The following is a 23,511-nucleotide window of genomic DNA, read 5'->3' on the forward strand; positions in this document are numbered from 1 at the left end:
ACTCCTCATCATGTTACATGTTTCTTCTTAGAGTCATCTTTGATCTTTACTCTGCATCACCTCAGCAGAACTCTTCAGAGCAAGGCTTGTTTATCAGTGTTCTCCTAATTTCCCCAAGTTCATGGTAGAGCATTGGCTTCCTGAGAATGTTAAGAGACATTAAGTAAAAATGGTTCCAGGGTCAACTCCATCTGGAAAATACTTGAATAGTTATAACGGGAGTATGTTTTAGTTGCAAGAACTTCTCGATTCTACAACTTTTATATTTTATATGCTTTCAAAAACATTTTAATCTGCTAAAGAATAGTGTGATTTTCTAAGTGGGAGACACAGTAAGCAAAGTTTCCACATATTATTGTGAGACTTTTTTTTTGGGTGAGCATTTGTGGAACCAATGATCCACCAAAAACACTTTAAGAAATAATGAACCTGGGGCAGAAGCTTTCATCTCTTTGTTATTTGGATCATTATAAAGATTTATGCTTTTAATAAAAGAACAGAGATGTGCTAATGAAAAGCCAGGAAACTGGATGTATTCTCAGGACTTCCCTGGTGGTTCAGTGGTTAAGACTCTGTGCTTCCACTCCAGGGGATGCAGGTTTGATCCTGGTAGAAGAACTAAGATCCCACATGCCTCAAGGTGCAGCCAAAAAAACAAAAGAAAAAGGAAACTGGATGTATTCTCTCACTCATTCATTCCTGCGGACACTTAGTGAGCTTTTATGTTATCCACCTAACTGCTGGGAAGACCTCAGTGAACAAGGTGGGTCAGATGAGTCCTTTACACTCCAATGGGAGGAGGGTGAGAGGGAAGGAAAAAAAAAACACCAGCCTCTTTGTTGTTGCTTGAATGCATCAGGTATTCAGCTGTCTTAAGGTCTTTGGACTCACAGTTCTCTGTGCCTAAAATGTACTTCCACAGATATACCCATCACTAGCTGGGTCATAGAGTAAGTATGTGTTCAACTTTTTAGTGGATAATGCCAAACAATTTTCCAAATCATAGAAGCAATTTAACTTCTCACCTTCAGTTCATAAGTGTGTCAGATCCATATGTTCTCCAAATTCTGTATATTTTACCCATTTGAATATCCTCTGTTCAAGTCCCTGACCCATTTTTCTATTAAGTTTGCTTTTTTTATCCTATAAAGGGTATTTTTTGATGGACAAGCATTTCTAATTTCCTTTCCAATTAGTAATATTTTCTTGGTTAAGCCAACTTTGATTACCTTAAAATCATGAAGATTTTCTTCTATGATACCTTGAAGAAGATCCTCTTTTCTTCTCTAGCATTTAGATTATTATCCATCTAGAATTGATTTCTGTGTATATTGTGAGGTATAGGTGAAAGTACATTTTTCTAAATGATGTCCAATCAACATTTATTGAACATACCATCATTTCTATGCTGCATCCATATACAAGTGAGTCTCTTTGTTGACCATCTATTTCATTGGTCTATTTCTCTGTGTCTATCCTGTAGCTTTATAATGACTTCATTATACAGTTATTTTCCATTTTTTATTTTTCTTCTTCAAGATTATCTTGGCTCTTCTTGGTCTTTGATTTTGATTGAGGCTGTATTTATCATATAGATCAATTAGAGGTGAATTGATGGTTTTATAATACTGACCCTTTCAATCAATGATATATTCCTGGTAAACATTTCTGAATCTGTCTGTGAGTGTGTCTCTGGGAGAGATTGGGCTGTGAATTAGTAGACTGAGTTGAAGAAATCTCCTTCACCAATGACAGCAGGATCATCCAATCTGTTGAGGGCCTGAATAGAAGAAGGGGGAGAAAGGCACATTAGCTCTCTCTGCTTGAGCTGAAACATCCATCTTCTTCTGCCTTCAGACATTGGTACTCCTGGTTCTTGAGATTTGGGACTCAGATCGGGACTCACACCATCGGTTCCCTAATTCTCAGGCCTTTGGACTCGGACTGAATTACACCACTGGCTTTCCTGTTTCTCCAGCCTGCAGATGAAAGATTATGGGACCGCTCTGCTTCCATAACCAGGTGAGCAAATTTCTGTCATAAGTCTCCTCTTATATATCTCTCTCTATATCCTATTGGCTCTGTTTCTCTGGGGAACCCTGACCAATACACCATAAATCACATTGTTAGGACAAACTTATCTGGTAAAATGGGTTCAGCATAACCCAAAGTCAGAGGCATACAAAAATGGTCTTATCAAGCAGAATATTACAAGAGTAAAGAGCTTATTTCCTAGGAGCCATCCAAGGACCAGTTCTGAAGACAAGCCTTTCTTTGGAATGTGTAGGGTTTGAACAACCCTGGTTTAATGAGTTAACCAAAGTGCCAAAGTTTTATGATGGTTTGGCATAGGAGCTGGGAGAATATACTGAAATGTGAACATTGTAAGAATGTAAGTTTAGGAGAAGTATCATACTAGGTTCTAACTGTGAGATTTGTTGAAATTGTAGGGCCCATTGAACATCCAATAGATGTTAATTAGGCAGCCAGATATACAGGTCGGGGGTCTGGTATGGAGTTTTAAGCAAAAGATATGATTTTGAGAATCATGATCATACAACCGTGACAGTCTATGTGTTCATGCAAGTACTGGGTATAGATAACCAAGGGAAGAAGACCAAAGACTAAGAACCTAACTTATTCTAAGGTTGGAGGTCTTAGAGCCAGCAAAGGAGATAGGGGAGGAATGTCCAATAGAACCAGTTTCTCTTTTCATTGATTTTTCTCTTTTCATTGATTTTTCTGTATTGGCTGAGGGCCATCCCAGGAAGAAAGGAACTCTCAGGTACTTCTGGTTCTCTTCTGGTGTATTTAGCCAAAGTGATTCTATTAGGCTAATGGCAGTCATCAAAGGCAGTATACTTCAGAGCTTTTATAATCAATAAGATACAAAAGTCTAAAAAGAAGCATAAAGAAACATAAGTGGGATCTGAAGAGAAATGGGCAAAACATTAGCAATGTCCATTATATAATGTATGTAAAAATTATGAAGCATCATAATAGAACTTACTGGTAAACCCACCATGGAATTTGGTAAGTAAATCGTTATCTATGCCAGTGTCACTATTAGTGTATTTTCTTCTGATCTTTGCAACTCCTTAAGATAACCACTGTTGTGAATTTTATATTTACTATTTCCTAGCTTTTTTAAAAAACAAACTTTTCAAAAACATTATACAACTTAAAGTATATAAAATTGATTTTGCCGTTTTCAGTTTTATAAAACTGATATCATACTGTCATAGCCTTCTGAGTTTATCTTTTTTTATTCAATATTGTTTGAATTATTTTTCTAAGATTTATTTATGTTATTCCATGTATGAATATTTGTTCATTCACTTTGCTGTGTAAAATTATATAAAAACTTAAACATTTTTTATTATAATGTATATTTTGGGCTTTCCTAGATTTTGGCTATTTCACATAATATTGCTGCATTCATTCTTATATGCATGTAAAACAATTTAGCAACTTAAGGAATAATGTTATTTAGAGAAAGGTATATGTATGTTCATCTTTAAGAGCCATTGCTTACAAATAGATGTGTTTGTATATTCGTGTGTCAAAACCAAACTTTGTTTATTTATTTATTTTTTAATTAAAAATTTTAATTGAAGTATACTTGATGTACAATATGATATAACGTATAGGTGTACATTATAGTGATTCACGATTTTAAAAGTTTTTAATCCATTTATAGTTATTCTAAAATATTGACTATATTCCCTGTGTTATACAATATATCCTTATCTTTGTATAAGGATATATTGTATCCTTATCTTTGTATCCTTACCCAATATATCTTTGTAGATAATAGTTTGTATCTCTTAACCCCCTATTCCTATTTCACCCCTCCTCACTTACCTCTCCCCACTGGAAACCACTAGTTTGTTCTCTGTATCTGTGAGTCTGCTTCTTTTTTTTTATATTCACTAGCTTGTTGTAGTTTTTAGATTCCACATGTAGGAGATATCATACAGTATTTGTCTTTCTCTGTCTGACTTATTTCACTTAGCATAATGCCCTCCAAGTCCATTCATGTTGTTGCAAACAGCAAAATTCCATTCCTTATATGGCTCAGTAGTATTTCTTTGTGTATATATTACCACATCTTCTTTTTCAATTCATCTGTTGATGGATCAAACTTTTAAAATTATAGAGAATGCATATATTTTAATAATTATTAAGGCTCTAGCTCATTATTTCTCTTTTTTTAAAAAAATTTTCATTACTAGGCATTGATCTGTTCAGATTTTCTATTTCATCGTGATTCAGACTTGGAGAATTGTATGTTTCTAGGAATTTATCCATTTATTCTAGGTTGTCAAATTTGCTGGCATATAACTCTTCATAGTATTATCTTATGATTGTTTGTATTTCTGTGATATCAGTTTTAACTTTCCCTGTTTCATTTCTAATTTTATTTATTTTGGCCCTCTATTTTTTTGATAAATCTGTCTAAAGGTTTATCAATTTGTTTACCTTTTTAAAAAATCATCTCTTACATTGATCTTTTCTATTGTTGTTTTGGTCTTTATTTTATTTATTTCTACTCTGATCTTTATTTTTTCCTTCCTTCTTCTGCCTTTGCATTTTGTTTGTTCTTCTTTTTCTAATTTCTTTCCTTTAGGTGGAAAGTTAGGTAGTGTTTTTGAGATTTTTCTTATTTATTGAGGTAAGCCTGTATTGCTATAAACTTCCTACTTAGAATTGCTTTGGCTGTGCCCCATAAATTTTGGAAATATTTGTTCCTATTTTGTTTTCATTCATCTCAAGGTATTTTTTAATTTCCTCTTTGATTTATTCATTAACCCATTAGTTTCCTAGTAGCATGTTGTTTAATCTCCAAGTGTTTGTGATTTTTTCTGGTTTTCTCCCTGCAGTTGATTTCTAGTTTCCTATCATTGTTGTCAGAAAAGATACTTGATATGATATCAGTCTTTTAAAATTTATTAAGACTTGTTTTATGGCCTAGCATGTGATCTATCATGGAGAAAATTCCATGTATACTTGAAAGGAACGTGTATTCTGCTGTTTTTAGATGAAATATTTTGTAGGTATCAATTAAGTTCATTTGATCTAATGTTTCATTTAAGGCCACTGTTTCGTTTTTTTTTTTTTTTTCTGTGTGATGATCTATCCATTGATGTAAGTGGGGTATTTAAAGTCCCTTACTATATTGTATTACTGTCAGTTTCTCCCTTTATGTCTGTTAATACTTGCTTTAAGTATTTAAGTGCTCTTTTATTAGGTACAAATATGTTTATGAATGTTATATCTTGTTCTTAGAATAAGCATATATTTTAATAAGAATTTTAATAATAATCAGAAAACCAGAAGAGAGAAAAATATTTTTCAAGGCCATAATTGACCATGAGAAATTCACCTTGTAGGTGAATTTGCTAAAGTCATAGGAAGAAAAATAAATCACGTAATACCAAAAACATGCCTGAATAGTTTAATAGAGGATTTTGCAATATGTTAAAGGAATTGTGAAATCATTGATTCACATTATAATAACTATTCTCAATCAGATTACTTATCACATTTTATTTTAATTGATTTTTTTTGTTCCTATCTGCCATTGCCTCATGGTAAACTCAGATCATTTTTGTCTCTTCACTACTAATTATCACCTCTGTATGCAGTATTTTGTACATGTAGGCAAAACAATAAATACTCACTGAATTAATGACTGGGAAAAAAAACATATAATAACTGTGTGCCAGTTGCTGTTCTAGGTGCAGCTGGTGCAATGGTAAACAAGACAGAACAATCTCTGATTTCTTGTAAGTTACATCATGATTTGGGGCTTTAATTCTAGTGAGGAGGTACAGTATAGTGGCTGTGATACACTGTTCCTAAAATAAATTACCTGTGTTACCAGTTGGAAAGAATTGTCACAAAATTATTATCTCCATTATGTTTGTTCCTCTTTGAAGTAACTCTACCAAGCTTTATTAAAGCAAAGCTGTATGTGTGTGTGTGTACACATATATTAACTCTCCAGTTAGAAAAATCACACATGCTGGTATACCATCGAAGGATACAGTTATGTAAAACTCACCAGTGATAATGATTTTAAATAATTTAAATTAAAATCATCTCCTGAGAGCTTATGGTATTCATTCTGTCTCTGAGAAACATGAAAAATAAAAAACAACTCATCAACCTTCAGTGAGGAGGTCACCATGCAAACGAGCACAGAGGCTCAGGCACCATGCCTTCCAGTCCAGTTGGAATGGCTCCATCAGCAAGACCCTGTCACTGAAGCAGCACTAGATGTTAGAAATGTAACTAACTGCAGCAAGGTTTCTCTGACAGCACAAAAGAGAAAGAATGTTTTTCAATGAAATTTTAAGGATTATAAAATGGATTTTGAAGTCAGTGGCATCATGAGTAAAGTTTTCTTTTATTTAACTCTTCTGCTGAATGAGTCAACACAAATTGGAGTCATTCAACCAAAAGGGACACCTTACCCTTCAGAAAGAGAATAAATCAGGCACTTTTATGAAATAACATAACAGCCATCTTTAGTAGCACTGGCAAAAAATGTGTGTGTGTGTGTGTGTGTGTGTGTGTGTGTGTGTGTTTGTGTGTGTAGTAGGTGCTTGCATTTTACCATCTGGCCTTGTAAAAGGAAGGAAACTTTTTACAAAGCGGTGGAGTATATCCTAGTTAGTATAGGTTTGTCTCAATTTCTACTTTATATTGCCTATAGGAGAAAAAAGCTTTCAATTATATGTCCTGAAATCTCAGCTGATTGTTTTCTCTTTTGGAAAAAAAAGTAGGAAAATCACATTATCCATGCTTCAAAAATAAATTATTGCTACTACATTTGTCTGCTAGTTCCTCATATTTTGAAAGTGATACAAGAACTCAACCTATTGCTTGAACCATTGAGCTTGCTTTCTTTATGAGATGGTAGTTTTTAGATGAAGAAAATCTTTCTGAGGGTATTATGAAAAACTAGGTTCTTACCTTTTGATACCTTTTGATATTTTTATCATTCTATTGTGAAATTCCTTGCTGAGTCTGGACTTTTATAGCTAAATGCTTTCCTAAAGACAGATGAAGAATGTACTTACGTTTGATTGCAGGAAGAGACCCTAAGAAATAAGAACTGAAATGTCATTTTGATGCATACTGGCAAGTCTGTGTGCATGGCTGTGTTCAGGTGGTAACGTATAACTATGTAAACCATTATATCTGTAAAACCTATTTCCTGAGACAACCATACTGGAAGAGAAAAATTAAGAATGGTCAGTAGATGTTGACTAGTTGTCATTTATATGTTTCAAAAGAACAAAATGCTTTTGCCATCAACACAGATTTAATTACTAGTACTCATTTCCTATCCAATATAGGTGATAATTTTATGTTCTTCTATGTATTCTTCACTGACCATTTTATGGAACTTAGATTCAATTTCTGATATTTAATATCTATGAAATATTTTGAAATTGGTTTGGGTCTTTTTTCACAAGTGGTGAGTTGTTTCTATAATATCATGCAATTCTGAGAAAAAAAAAAAAAACCCACAAAAAAGAAAATACAATTTTATTTCCCTTTCATTTCCAAGAAAATATGCCAAAAGAGACCAATTTTAATGCAATTAAATTGAAAGCCATGCCTTTTCTGGTACTGCTGTGCTTTGAGAAACACCATAGAATTTATGTTGGCATCCTTGTATTGTAGGTATTTGCATAATCTCTATTTAAATTTGTACCATAAGCATTGATGATGGCCTAAAAGGCTGTTGTAGAAAGCCAAGAACTGACTTATTATATAATACATTTTTGACATGAACACTAGGTCCAGTGTTTCTCTGCTTGGCAAGGATGAATGTTTACTTCAAGGGCTGGAGAAAATATGCCGTGCCCCATGCCTCCAACAGTTTCTCTTATTCGGTAGCTAGTCTCGTTGAGAGCAGAATGGAGAAAACAACTGAAGAGCTGGAGCTGCTTAAACTGAAAGCAGGTCCATGGTAACTGGTCCCTAGGTGCTGCTCTGAACTCTGTAAGAGTGACATCAGTGTTTCCACACTCAGTCATTTCAAAATTCTTGCATTTTTATGTTGTTTATTCATATATTTTTGCTTTACTTATGCTATTCTTTGGCTTCAAATTCCCTTCTATTGCTTTATCAGAAGGAATAATGCCTTAGCTTTGTTATTCCTTCTCCTAAAATAATACTCAGAATAGTGTAAGTCCTGAATATATCTTATATAGGAGGACCCCATGAATAAATGCAGTTCTTGAGCATCTCCATATTGTAAGGTCTTTGATATGAGATATGTTTTTTATAGTGTACAACTGTAAACCCTTTTGTTTCTAAAGGTCAATTGTCAGTATTTCAAATCATCAAAGAAAGGAATCAAAAGGGCATTCTGGCTACAGAAAATTATTTTTAGTCCTCAAGCCCTAATTTGTATTTCAAACTGATGTAGGTGGCTTCCCCCATTCTTTCCCTATGTACCCATCTCCGTAATGATATGTACCACACTTACATTCATGTGGTAGTCTAGATTTAATTATTCATTGCCTCTACTTTGATGCATTCATTTACACAAGTGTTTATTGAGTGACTATGATGTGCCAGACACATAATAGGCAGCACAACATATGGAACAAATGCCATACTGTCTGGTTCAAACCCTATGTCCAAAGAATTCTGTCCCTATGACTTTGTGCCAGTTAATCTCTCTGTGACTTGCGTTTTTCATCTTTAAATGGGGATAATAATAGTAATAATAAAAATAGTTTTGTTTCTTTTTACTCCTAGAGAGTCTTATTTGGGGAGGAAAACTCTGTTTAATGACAAAAGTAAAAGACTGCTGCTGATATCAACTCTTTGGACATGTCTTTGGAGAGACTTGGGCCGTATGGGAATGCCCACAGCCTTCTCAATACAGTAGTCCCTCCTGATCCAGGGTTTCATTTTCTGTGATTACAGATACCTGTGGTCAACCATGGTCTGAAAATGTCACATGGAAAATTCCAGAAATAAACAACTCATAAGTTTTAAATTGTGTGCTGTTCTGAGAAGCCTGATAAAATCTCACACCTTGCCGCCCCATCCTGCCTGGGATGTGAATCATCCCTTTGTCCACGCTACATTTGCTACCTATCAGACCGACTCTCACAGTATCAACAGTATTTGTGTTCAAATAACCTTTATTTTACTTAATAATGTCCCCAAAGCACCAGAGTAGTGATGCTGGTAACCTGTATATTCTCTTACTGTGCCTAACGTGTAAACTAAACTTTATCATAGTATGTATGTATATGGAAAAACTATAGGATTCAGTACATCTGTAGTTTCAGGCATCCATTGGGGGTCTTGGAACAAATGTATCCCCCATGGATAAGGGATGGCAGAGCAATGTATTCCTGTCTAGGAGATTAGGAGAGGCCTCTCTGTCAACCACAGTTTAGGGATTAAGAAGAAACAGAGTCGTGAATTACATATTCTCTGTGCAGGACCACTGTGAGCTTTACCAGTGCTATTTCATTCTGTCCAACTCACTCTATCTCAAACCCACATGGTTGGTAGGATTATCTCTATTTTACAGACTGACAAAACCAAAAACACAAAAACTGAGGATCAGAGAGGTTACATATTTTTTCTAAGATAACAAAGTAGGCGGCAGAGACAAGAGTCAAAAATCATGGTTTTCCAAATCTAAGCCTTATTGTCCTCAGTCATCTCCACAGCCACCAACTTCACTCTCTAGCTTCAGTGCTAATTTTATTTTTCTTCATATAATAAGAGCTAATAATATATGTGTCAGGCTGATATCTAAGTGCTTTCTCTCAATCCTTCTAACAATCCTGTATGACAGCCTCTGTTATTCTCTTCATTTACAGATGCAGAAACTGAGGTACAGAAAGGTGACTAGGCCAAGGTCACACACTTCATATGTGGTGAGACATGCAATCTGTTCTGTGCTCTTAACCATATACATTAGTACCAGCATATGATATGCTATCTATTTTTACTTATTTTATTTTTTGTCGGTTTATTCTTCTCTGACTATAATATCAACTCCATGAGAACAGATTTTTGTCTTTCTTTTCTTTGATTCCCTGCCTTTTTCCAGGGCCTAGCATATTAAGGACTCTTAATCCACATTTATTGAATAAATCGTGCTGCTTCTTTTGGGGTATAGGAAACTGACATTGGAGATGTGAACTCTCAAGAGTTTGGCCCAAAATAGCTCAACCTAGGATGTTAGGAGTGAGGCATTTCCCAGTCGCGTGGGAGACTGGCCTTCAATTATTTCCTGGCTGACCCAACAGGACAATTTCTGGCTAAGGAAGCTCTGTTGTTCAGTCTCTGAGGATCATCTGTTCTGGTCTGAGCATCTAATTAAAGGAATCATAACACCTCTGATTGCAGATTTTTGTGGGGCTCCCCTAAATCTTCTCTCATGTAGGTCTCAGATACAAAGTAACACACTGTGAAGAATATGACACCTTGCATTAAACTGGACCTGACAACTCAGACATTTGTGACCTGGGGAGTGTTTCTTAGCATGTCTAAGCTTTTGTTTTATTCTAAGTCAGGCTTAAAAATATTGAGCTCACAATAATTAGTTTGTAATCTGGTCCATAGTAAGAATGCAAATTTAGTTGTGCTCTGGAATTTAGAGGTTGTTTTAGTTCTTTTATCTCTGATTCCACCTACTGTTGAAAGTTAGAGTTGGAACAACTCAATTCTTTGGCATATTAGACAGCGGAAAGCTGCTCGGATGTTGGGTCTGCAGTTCAATTATGATTGCTCCATGTCTTCATCCCTGAAGATAAAGATATCAGGGCAAAGGTCGGTTCATCTGACCAAGTACAAAGTCATCATTTCTAAGAGTTGGAGCAACTCTAGAGAAAGATTGAGGATGAAACCCAATCACCAGTGTTTGAAGGGGAAGCCAGATTTAGAAAAGCAGAAAATATTTTCAAAATAAATGTTGGTTCTTGTCTAACACCTTGCTTTCTGTGAAAGCAACAGAAATTTGTTGTCTCATAATTCTGCAGAATTGAAGTCTGATATCAAGATGCTGGCAGGGCCATGCTTTCTCTAAAGCCTATAGGGAGGATCCTTCCTTGCCTCTTCCTCATTTCTCATTGTTGCTGTCAATCCTGGTATTCTTTGGCTGGCAGAAGCATCACTTCAATCATGTGGCACTTTCCCTGTGTATCTTTCCAGTGTCTCCTCTGTGCGTGTCACTGTGGCCAAACTTCCCTCTTCTTATAAAGACACCAGTTATTGGATTAGGGCCCACCCCAAATACAATATGACCCCATCTTCCCTTAATTATACCTGCAAAGGCACTATTTCCAGATAAAGTCACATTCTGAAGTTCTGGGTAGACATCAACTTTTGGAGACACGATTCAACCCAGAACAATCTTTTTTTGTACTATATCTGTGCTTTGTACAAAGAGTAAGATTTTTTGCCACCCTTCCTGCCAAGGTCTAATTTACAACCCCTTGGGGGGTGATATAACCCTTGATGAAAATTGCATGCTTTAAGACAGGGGTAAGCAAAGTATGTTCTGAGGGTTAAATCTGGCTCATCACTTACTTTTGTAAAGAGTTTTATTGGCACATAGCCACACCCATTCATCTGCATAGTTTTATGGCTGCTTCTGGGCTATATCTACAGGGTTGAGTAGTTGTCACAGAGACTGTCTAGCCCACAAAACCTGAAATATTTATTATCTGGCCCTTTACAGAAAAGATTTGTCATGCCCAGCTTTAGAGCACTGGGACTGAGAATTAGATGTAGAGAAGTGTTTTAGTTCACAGAGTGACAAGTTATCAAATAATATTTTGGTTATGATTTCATAATATTCATAGGACCTAGGGTGTTGTCATACTGGGGTGTTCATTATGGTGGAACAAAGGAGAGTCAGCAGAGGTCAAGCTAATTCCAGGAGGCTATTTAGCTGGAAGGGTGTTTTTAGATATTATCAGCTTAGATGGAATTGATCAGGTCAAGGGTTTTAAATATTATCAGGAGAAGCAAGCCAGTACCACAAAGCAGGGAGATTGAATATTAAGTCTGGGTATTTGCTTAGAAAAGAAATGGGAAAACTTTGGCTTAAAAAAAAAAAAAAAAAAGAGAAAATCCATGAATCAAAGATAAGCTGATATTAATAAAATAATAATTGCTTTAAAAATGTACCAATAGCTAACATTTATATGAAATGACTTTTTGTTTGCTTGACATTGCTCCAAAAACTCTCAACATATTCACTCAATAAATCCTCAGAGCTGAATATCAATATAATAATATTAAAAATAATATCAGCAAAAGGATTTAGCATTTATTGACCATCTGCTCTGTAATAAAACCGAACTTCAAAAATCACCCCTGAAGACAGGCAGTTTCTTTCCATTTTACAAACGGGGAAACTGATGCATAGAGAAGGTCCTTGCATGAAATCACAGAGATATACCCAGTACATGGCAAGGGCAAGACTTGAACCCAGGTTTGTCTGATGCTAATAGTGGGTTTTGCTCTGCCTTTCTTCAGACGCACACCAGGAGTATAGATAGACAAGTAGAATCAAAAGACAAGGAAGTCAATAAAAGTAGAAGGATAAGTGGGCACAAAGAATAGCAATAGGAAAAAGTTAATGGTTTCTTTTTCTAAAATAGGAATCTTTTCTTTCTGTCTTGCAATGACTTTCCATGTTCTGCTTGGGGTTCCAAACTCTAATAGGTATGTGTTTGTATATACTGACAAATTCCAATTAAAATGACAAAGATGTAAGCTTCATGATGATTCTTAAGAGTAGTCACAATGTTTTTCAGTTCTCATTAAATGGCATCTACTGATAGGATTTTAAACTGATAAGAATTTTAACTGAAATAGAAATACTCAGCTCTGCCTCACCATCCCGGTCTTATCAGGGAAAAAATAGAACTTTAGTGCCCCGTTTAGTTTATTTAACACATATTAGATATCTGCACTGTGCCTAGTATCTGATTCTGCTTTTCCCTGTTAGACACAAGCCAGGAAATTGCAGTTTCTTCTAGGCTAATCCACAGGGGATGGCAGAGTGGGAAGTACAGTGTCATTACCTGTGTCTGATAAGAATACCTACCTTGTACTATTTTTAAGAGGTTTAACTCAGATAGTACATTAAAAATATTTGGAGGAATACTTGGCAAAATGTAGGTTCTCAAAAACAGTGGTATTTTTTAAAGAGGAACAAGAGCTAAAGGAGCAAGCTGGGAAAGCATCTTGGTCAGAGAAACCAAAGTCAAGGGGGAGAACAATGACACCTGGCCAATGACAACTTGACCAGTCACCCCTGGCTCTAGAGCGATGGAGCCATGACCTAAGGAATATGGGCAGCCTCTAGAAACTAGAAAAGGCAAGAAAATGAATTATTCCCCAGAGACGCCAGAGGACAGACAGCCCTGCCAAACCTGACATTAGCTAAGTGAAACGCATTTTATACTTCTGGCCTCAAGATTGTATGATACTGTGTGTTTGTTTAAGCCACTAAGTTTGTGGTAAGAAGCAGTAGGAAACTAACACAATCAACCTACCCTATTCCAGGGCATGTCAGTAGATGTAATGTCCTCAGCCTTCTTCACTGGCACTCAGAGGTCTCATGATTCTCCTTCTAACATCTAAGACAGGTAGAAGATTGCTCTTCACAACCCTAAATACAATCTGTATGACCAAGTAGGAACCCACTGAGTGTGATACTTTTGAGTAGAATTAAAGTCTGCTAAGGTTTGGATGGACAAATTCTTTGCCAAGTAGTCAGTCTCACGTACTGCTTTGTCCAGGTACAATATATGGTAGATTTAGAAGTATGAATTGCTTGTAGGACTCCCCCTGTAGGTCTGCCTCTATCTTTAGTATTTTGCATGGTTGGATATATGTTTCAGGATACAGAGTGCTATGACCCCACCCCCATCTTCCTCTTCCAGTGCTTCATTCTGAGAGTTATGGATGGAAAGGAGTTAAGAAAGGCTGAAGTATGTGGATATGAGACTGTAGAAAAGAGACATATTTTGGCTGTTTCACAGTTTGTTTTTCACCTCACGGAGATGGACAGAAGTGTTGTGGGAATTCTTGGATTTCTGTTTAATGTAACCACTGTGCTCCAGAATTGTGCCAAACAGTGAAAGAAAGCCAGAGGCTTATTTAAGTCATTCCCTATCAGCTGGGGTCTTCTATCACAGATGCTACTGCTTTTGATCTCAATCCAGTTCCAATTAGAAGAAATCATTTCAGATGTTTCCATGAGGGCTCTCATTAGACTTTGTTCCTAGCACTCCTGTATTGGGTTGGCCAAAAAGTTCCTTCGGGTTTTTCTGTAACATCTTTCAGAAAAACCCAAATGAACTTCCTGGCCAGCCCAATACATTTCCATCCTTTTAAAAAACGTGCACCCTCATGGAAAGCTGAAAGGGATTTATTTTTATTTTATTATTTTATTGAATTTATTTTAAAATCAAGGGGAAAAGAATTTTTGTCCATGGCAGAAATTTATATGAAATAAGATCTGCTAAAAAGTTAGGACTTGGATCATTGTGTTCCCTCATGTTATTTTACAAATTCTGCAGCCGTTATCCCATGGGAAATATATTCTTATGCTTAAAGCAGAATTAGGTGTACAGTGAGTAGATTTTGGACCACTTCCACAAGATTTAATTTCTTCAGGAAAATAATCTGTATCATCTACAGTTTAGAATTCTCAAGATTTCTTTGTCTTGACTGTGGTGTGCCTGCCCATTCCATTCCATTCCTCTATTACAGGCTTCCTCAATCTGGATACAGTTGACATTTGAGAGAGATGGGTAATTTCCTGTTATGGAGAGCTGAGCTGTCCTGTGCTTTGTAGAATATTAGCAGCATTCCTGGCCTCTACCGCTAAATGCCACTAGTACCTGCTTAGTTGTCACAACTAAAAGTGTTTCCAGACATTGACAAATGTCTACTGGGAGGCAAAATTATCACCAGGTAAAAGCCATTGCTATATGACAATTAGGATCAAAAGGAAATGATGGTTCTAGGTCTTGAGTCCATTGTGAAACTGCCATCTAAAAGGTACATTCTAGTCACAGAGAGAAAATGCCTATGAGCGAAATGAGAAAGCTGTTTATTAAACTCTGTCATATCTTAGAAACCAAACAAGATTCCCCTCAGAGTCTTAAAGTGCTCAGCACACAGGGGAAACATCCATTTTCCTTTTATTTCACCACAGACTGAGAACAATTCCAGTTGACACAGTGGTCAGCAGAAGTGGATCGTCAGGACAGCAGAAGGGAGTGGTGGCTCAGGGCAAACCTTGGACCAGTTACAGCAGTGGTCATCATCAGCAGTGAGTCAGAAGTTACAGGAGCAAGCATTAATAGTGACACAGGGATACAGCAACTAACACACAGACATAAAGACATAAGGTACCTAAAGCTAAGTTTCTAAGGCACATAGTGCCTAATAGTGGCTGGTCAGATCTTAAAATGACCAAAGTGAGCTGTGATTCCAAACTGAACTTCAATCAGAAGGCATAATTTGTAAGAGAAGCAGTGGCAAGGGGGGTAAGGAGCCTCTGTTCCCATTGATAGTAAGGGCAGGTGATTCTGCTCCTTGAAATAGCCCAGCAGTATGTAAAGAGGTGGGATAAGTTAGTCTAAAGAGGGATTCAGTCCTGAGTAGGTAAGTAGGGGAAATCAAACAGCAAGATCTGGGTTTTAAAATTGAAATAGGCTCATTTGAATCCATAGGCTAGTGAGAAGTAGGAAAAACAGGGTTATGTGCAAATCAATGAACTATCATTTAAAATGAGTGTGCTTAGGCACCTTATGTGTTATGAATATGTGAATTCAGTAAGTCAAACTAGTAATAAAAATGAAAATCTAAAAAAGTTTTTAGTGATGCTTCACTATACTTCATGACAACCAAGAAAAATTTTAAATCAACTAGCATATCATGGTGTTTCTTTCCTCATTTTAATAAATGTATTCTTAAGTGAATTATGGTCCTATCCTACCTGTGTCTATTTGAAGTTCACTTCGTTCTTTGAAGGTAAAATGCAATTATTTGTCCATGATTACATTATGTGATTCATGAGGCTTGGAATACATAGTTTAAAATATGATTAAAGTACAATGGTTTCAAGCATGGACTATTGAGAAAATATAGTGAGGTGTTCAGATAAGTGAGGAAAACCACAGCTAATCAACTTCACTTAGCATATAGTATCAACTATTTAGTGGCCCAATAGTAATCTTTAACAACATCTTTAATAGTGTGACTCTTATAGATGCAAATGGCAGTAATGTAAGACTTCTTAATACAGCATACTGACTCTCCTCTAAATTTCATTAAAATGACGGTAAGATAATAAAGGCATAGATTCACAAGGGCAAAGAGAAAAGGAGAAGAGATAACAGCAGACAAGTGATTTTAATAATTTTCAGGATGTAAATAAGATGCTTGATTGGAGGAGAAAGTTATAACTTAGGTGACTACAGAGGTTTATACCAAAAAGAAGCAAAGCTACCTTTCCCTATAGAATCGCCAATGCTTAGGAATTGGAGACCCAGTTTATCTCAGGAGCAGTAGGTCAGATGCTAAATTGAAGACATGGGAATTGGTTGAAAATATGGATATGGAATGATTAGACTAGACAACTAGCCCTTCCGTTAGTGGGAAACTGGCAAAACTGAGCAAACAGACTCTGGGACTTTGGTGATATGACAGGATAGTGAGGAAACATGGGAGAAAACATGGAGAGGAAGAGACACATGTTAAATATAAATATTAAGTGAAAATCTAAATAGACAGTTGGGCACTCAGCTCTCTTACTCTACCCACTTCTAGAATGGAATTGGCTGGAATTATACCTCATCTTAACTACGGCATAGCATCTGAGGACTAGAGAAACTAAACCACCCCAGAGAAAAGGACTTTTATAATTAATAATTATGTTTTATCCTCATTAAAAAAGCCACCTGATCACACATTTCACACTACAGTAAACCCAACAATCAATAAGCCTTGACCACTCACACAGAAATGCCAATCAAATTTATAATGTCTTACTCTTAAAAAAGGGATTCCACTTATAAAACTCCTAGAAGATAACATAGAAGAAAACCTGTATGACCTTGGCTATGGTGATGCCTTTTTAGATATAGCACCAAAGACAGGGTCCATGAAAGAAATCATTGATAAGCTAGATTTGTTAAAAAACAAACAAACAAAAAACTTCTGCTCCATGACAGACGTCAAGAGAATTAGAAGATAAGACTTAGACTGGGAGAAAATATCTGCAAAAGACACATCTGATAAAGCATGATTATTCAAAATATACAAAGAATTATTAAAACTCAGCAATAAGAAAAAAAAAAAAAAAAACTCAACTAAAAAATAGACCAAAGACCTTACCAAACACCTCACCAAAGAAAATATAAGTACAGATGGCAAATAAACATGAAAAGATTATCCACATCATATGTTATGGGGAAATGCAAATTAAAAACTAATAAGCTACAACTGTACCCCTATTAGAAAGGCCAAAATCTGGAAACATTGACAACACCAAATGCTGGTGAGGATGTGGAGAAATGGGAATTCTCATTCATTACTGATAAGAATGCAAAATGGTGCAGCCACTTTGCAAGACAGCTTGGCAATTTCTTAAAAAACTCAACTTACTCTTCCCATATGATCCAGCAGTCATGGTCCTTGGTACTTACCCAAAGGAGCTGAAAACTATATTCATACAAAAACCTGCACACAGGGCTTCCCTGGTGGTGCAGTGGTTGGGAGTCCGCCTGCCAATACAGGGGACACGGGTTCGTGCCCCGGTCTAGGAATATCCCACATGCCGCGGAGTGGCTGGGCCCGTGAGCCATGGCCGCTGAGCCTGCGCGTCCGGAGCCTGTGCTCCGCAACGGGAGAGGCCACAACAGTGAGAGGCCCACGTACTGCCAAAAAAAAAACCAAAAAAACCTGCACACAGATATTTATAGCAGCTTTATTCATAATTATACAAACTTGGAGGCAACCAATATGTTCACCAGTAGATAAATGAATAAACTGCATTGCATGTAGACAATAGAATATTATTCAGTGCTAAAAATAAATGAGCTTTCAAGATGTGAAAAGACATGAAAGAGTCTTAAATGCATATTACCAAGTAGAAGAAGCCAACATGCTGAATGATCCCGATTATATGACACTCTGGAAAAGGCACAACTATGGGGAAAATAAAAAGTTCAGTTTCCAGCGTTTAGGGGCATGGAGAGGGATGAATATGCAGATCACAGAAGAACTTTAGGGCAGTAAAAATACGCTGTATTATATTATAATGATGAAAGTATGTCGCTATACATTTGTCCAAACCCATAGAATGCACAACACCAAAAGTGAATCCTAATGTAAACTTTAGACTTTGAGTGATTATGATGTCAATGTAGGTTTACCCCTGGTAACAAATGTACCATACTGCTGAGTGATGTGGATAATGGGAGGAGACATGTGTGGGGACAGGGGACATATGAGTAATCTACCTTTCTTTGAATTTTTCAGTGAATCTAAAACTGCTCTAAAAAATAAGTATTTTTTTTTTAAAGAATTGGGTAAGGTGTAAAATATTTATGGGAATTAGCAATGAACAAGTAGAAGAATTGGTATTAAGTTAAAATTATGAAATATGTGCAGTAACATGGAAAACGCTTATGACTTAATGTGAAAAAAAATTACAAAACAAAGGATTCCCACATTTTTTTTAGTGTAGAAAACCAGAAGCATAAATTAAAGAAACTAGAATAAATAGATTAAACGGTAGGAAGAAGGAAAAACTTCCAAAAAATAGTCAGCTCTAATTGTTGGCATGAGAAAGGCAAAATATGAATTAAGATGCTCTGAATAAAAGAAACAATCAAAGAACAAAAATGAACTCTTGGTAATTAGAACACTTGAGTGTTCTGGTTCCAGGATGATGCAATAGATGTACTTTTACTTGTTCCTCCACTAAGTACAACTAAATGTCCTGGATGTGGTATATTAAACAAATGAAAGAAGGATCTGGAAGGTGGAGAAAGAAGACAGACTGGCTAGGTAACTTGGAAACCAAAGAACAGCACAGTGATGAGACTCCTGCTTTTGTTTTATTTTGTTTTGTCTCATATACCCCAGACTACATGCTAGAGAAATTGGCAACTGGGAAATGTCAACGGGTGCAGAAGGAAAACACCAAATAAACCTTTTTCTTTCTAGCCAAAGGATGGGAAACAGGGTGCCTAACAGAAAACTTTCAGGTAATAACTACCCTACTCCAGACAAACACCAAAAGAATTAACGTAGTCCTAACCCCACACTTGCCAGCAAAGGCTACCTGGAGCCTAGACGTCCACCCTTGTCAAGCAGTAACAAAGCACACTGGACCTCCATAGTGTCAGTGAGGATCACAGGGAGATTGGACCTCCACCTCCCATTCAGTGGTAATGCAGTACCCTTCCTTTCCCTGCTGGGGTAGTGTCAGAGGAGGGGTAGTGGAGACTCAGAACTTTCACCACCCCTCAGCAGGAGCAAAACAAAGAACCGAGATTTAACACTGAGAAAAGATTATGAACAGATACCAATATTAAGATGAGATCGATATTAGCAAGATATTAGAATTATCTGACAAAGTTTTTAAAAGCAGCCATAATACAAATGCTTCAGTGAATATTTACAAATGTAATTGGGCAAATGAAAAAATAGGAAGTCTTGGCAAAAAAAACACACAAAGTGTCAGAAAAATATATAAAGATATAAAAAAGAACCAAATGGAAATTATTTGAAAAACACACAAAAATCAAATTAAAAAAAAAATTGATCAACTCAACAGCAAAATAAAGAGGAAAGAGGAAAGAATCTGTGACGTTAAAACAGAACAATAGAGCTCTACCCACCACCAGCCCCTCCCATCAGGAAACTTACACAAGCCTCTTAGATAGCCTCATCCAACAGAGGGCACACAGTAGAAGCAAAAAGAACTACAATCCTGCAGCCTGTGGAACAAAAACCACATTCACAGAAAGATAGACAAGATAAAAAGGCAGAGGGCTATGCACCACATGAAGGAACAAGATAAAACCTCACAAAGAAAACTAAATGAAGTGGAGATAAGCAACCTTCCAGGAAAAGAATTCAGAATAATGATAGTGAATATGTTGCAGGACCTCGGAAAAAGAATGGAGGCAAAGATCAAGAAGATGCAATAAATGTTTAACAAAGACCTAGAAGAATTAAAGAACAGAGATGAACAATACAATAACTGAAATGAAAACTACACTAGAAGGAAAAAATAGCAGAATGACTGAGGCAGAAGAATGGATAAGTGACCTGGAAGACAGAATGGTGGAATTCAATGCTGCAGAACAGACTAAAGAAAAAAGAATGAAAAGAAATGAAGACAGCCTAAGAGACATCTGGGACAACATTAAACACAACAACATTCGCATTATAGGAGTCCCAGAAGGAGAAGAGAGAGAGAAAGGACCAGAGAAAATATTTGAAGAGATTATAGTTGAAAACTTCCCTAACATGGGAAAGGAAGTAGCCACCCAAATCCAGGAAGCGCAGTGGGTCCCATACAGGATAAACCCAAGGAGAAACACGCTGAGACACATAGAAATCAAACTAGCAAAAATTAAAGAAAAAGAAAAATTATTGAAAGCAGCAAGGGAAACATGACAAATAACATACAAGGGAACTCCCATAAGGTTAACAGCTGATTTCTCAGCAGAAACTCTACAAGCCAGAAGGGAGTGGCACAATATATTTAAAGCGAAGAAAGGGAAGAACCTACAACCAAGATTACTCTACCCAGCAAGGATTTCATTGAGATTCGATGGAGAAATCAAAAGCTTTACAGACAAGCAAAAGCTAAGAGATTCAGCACCACCAAACCAACTCTACGACAAATGCTAAAGGAACTTCTCTAAGTGGGAAACACAAGAGAAGAAAAGGACCTAGAAAACAAACCCAAAACAATTAAGAAAATGGTCATAGGAACATACATAGCAATAATTACCTTAAACGTGAATGGATTAAATGCTCCAACCAAAAGACACAGGCTTGCTGAATGGATACAAAAACAAGACCCATATATATGCTGTCTACAAGAGACCCACTTCAGACCCACGGACACATACAGACTGAAAGTGAGGGCATGCAAAAAGATATTCCATGCAAATGGAAATCAAAAGAAAGCTGGAGTAGCTATACTTATATCAGATAAAGTAGACTTTAAAATAAAGAATGTTACAAGAGACAAGGAAGGACATTACATTATGATCAAGGGACCAATCCAAGAAGAAGATATAACAATTATGAATCTATATGCACCCAACAGAGGAGCACCTCAATAAATAAGGCAACTGCTAACAGCTATAAAAGAGGAAATTGACAGTAACAAAAGTGGGGGACTTTAACACCTCACTTACACCAATGGACAGATCATCCAAAATGAAAATAAATAAGGAAACACAAGCTTTTAATGACACAATAGACCAGATGGATTTAATTGATATTTATAGGACGTTCCATCCAAAAACAGCAGATTACACTTCTCCAGGATAGATCACATACTGGGTCACAAATCAAGCCTCAGTAAATTTAACAAAATTGAAATCATATCAAGCATCTTTTCTGACCACAATGCTATGAAATTAGAAATCAATTACAGGGAAAAAACCGAAAACACACAAACACGTGGAGGTTAAACAATACGTTATTAAATAACCAAGAGATCACTGAAGAAATCAAAGAGGAAATCAAAAAATACTTAGAGACAAATGACAATGAAAACACGACAATCCAAAACCTATGGGATGCAGCAAAAGCAGTTCCAAGAGGAAGTTTTTAGCTATACAAGCCTACCTAAAGAAACGAAAAATTTCAAGTAAACAATCTAACCTTACACCTAAAGGAACTAGAGAAAGAAGAACAGACAAAACCCAAAGTTAGCAGAAAAAAAGAAATCATAACCACCAGGGCCAAAATAAATGAAATAGAAACAAAGAAAACAATAGCAAAGATCAATAAAATTAAAAGCTGGTTCTTTGAGAAGATAAACAAAATTGATAAACCATTAGCCAGACTCATCAAGAAAAAGAGGGAGAGGACTCCAATCAATAAAATTAGAAATGGAATATAAGAAGTTACAACAGACACCAAAGAAATACAAAACATCCTAAGAGACTACTACAAGCAACTCTCTGCCAGTAAAATGGACAACCTGGAAGAAATGGACAAATCCTTAAAAAGGTGTAACCTTCCAAGACTGGACCAGGAAGAAACAGAAAATATGAACAGACCAATCATAAGTAATGAAATGGAAACTATGATTAAAAATCTCCCAACAAGGGCTTCCCTGGTGGCGCAGTGGTTGGGAGTCCGCCTACCGATGCAGGGGACACGGGTTTGTGCCCCGGTCGGCGAAGATCCCACATGCTGCGGAGCGGCTGGGCCCGTGAGCCATTGCCGCTGAGCCTGTGCGTCCGGAGCCTGTGCTCCGCAACGGGAGAGGTCACAACAGTGAGAGGCCCATGTACCGCAAAAAAAAAAAAAAAAAATCTCCCAACAAACAAAAGTCCAGGACCAGATGGCTTCACAGGTGAATTCTATGAAACATTTAGAGAAGAGCTAACACCCATCCTTCTCAAACTTTTCCAAAAAATTGCAGAGGAAGGAACACTCCCAAACTCATTCTATGAGGCCACCATCACCCTGATACCAAAACCAGACAAAGATACTACAAAAAAAGAAAATTACAGGCCACTATCACTGATGAATATAGATGCAAGAATCCTCAACAAAATACTACCAAACAGAATCCAACAACACATTAAAAGGATCATACACCATGATCAAGTGGGGTCTATCCCAGGGATGCAAGGATTCTTCAATATATGCAAATCAATCAATGTGATACACCATATTAACAAATTGAAGAATAAAAACCATATGATCATCTCAATAGATGCAGAAAAAGCTTTTGACAAAATTCAACACCATTTATGATAAAAACTCTCCAGAAAGTGGGCATAGAGGGAACCTACCTCAACATAATAAAGGCCATATACGACAAACCCACAGCAAACATCATTCTCAATGGTGAAAAACTGAAAGCATTTCCTCTTAGATGAGGAACAAGACAAGGATGTCCCCTCTCACCACTATTATTCAACATAGTTTTGGAAGTTCTAGCCATGGCAATCAGAGAAGAAAAAGAAATGAAAGGAATACAAATTGGAAAAGAAGAAGTAAAACTGTCACTGTTTGCAGATGACATGTTACTATACGTAGAGAATCCTAAAAATCCCACCAGAAAACTACTAGAGCTAATCAATGAATTTGGTAAAGTTGCAGGATACAAAATTAATGCACAGGAATCTCTTGTATTCGTATACACTAATGAGGAAAAATCTGAACGAGAAATTAAGGAAACACTGCCATTTACCATTGCAACAAAAACGATAAAATACC

General features: G+C 36.5%; 1 long non-coding RNA gene across 2 annotated transcripts in view; it reads left to right on the top strand.

Annotated features, from left to right (window-relative positions):
* LOC307182459 overlaps window positions 1-23,511 on the top strand; it is a 167,142-nt gene that overhangs the window by 108,916 nt on the left and 34,715 nt on the right. For both annotated transcript variants that reach the window (XR_013827176.1, XR_013827177.1), the window contains exons 2-4: window positions 590-763; window positions 1,858-2,022; window positions 9,870-9,926. This is a non-coding gene — a long non-coding RNA (uncharacterized lncRNA). The remainder of the gene's footprint in view (window positions 1-589; window positions 764-1,857; window positions 2,023-9,869; window positions 9,927-23,511) is intronic.

Source organism: Stenella coeruleoalba (genome assembly GCF_951394435.1).
Source record: "Stenella coeruleoalba genome assembly, chromosome: 2".
NCBI lineage: Eukaryota > Metazoa > Chordata > Mammalia > Artiodactyla > Delphinidae > Stenella > Stenella coeruleoalba.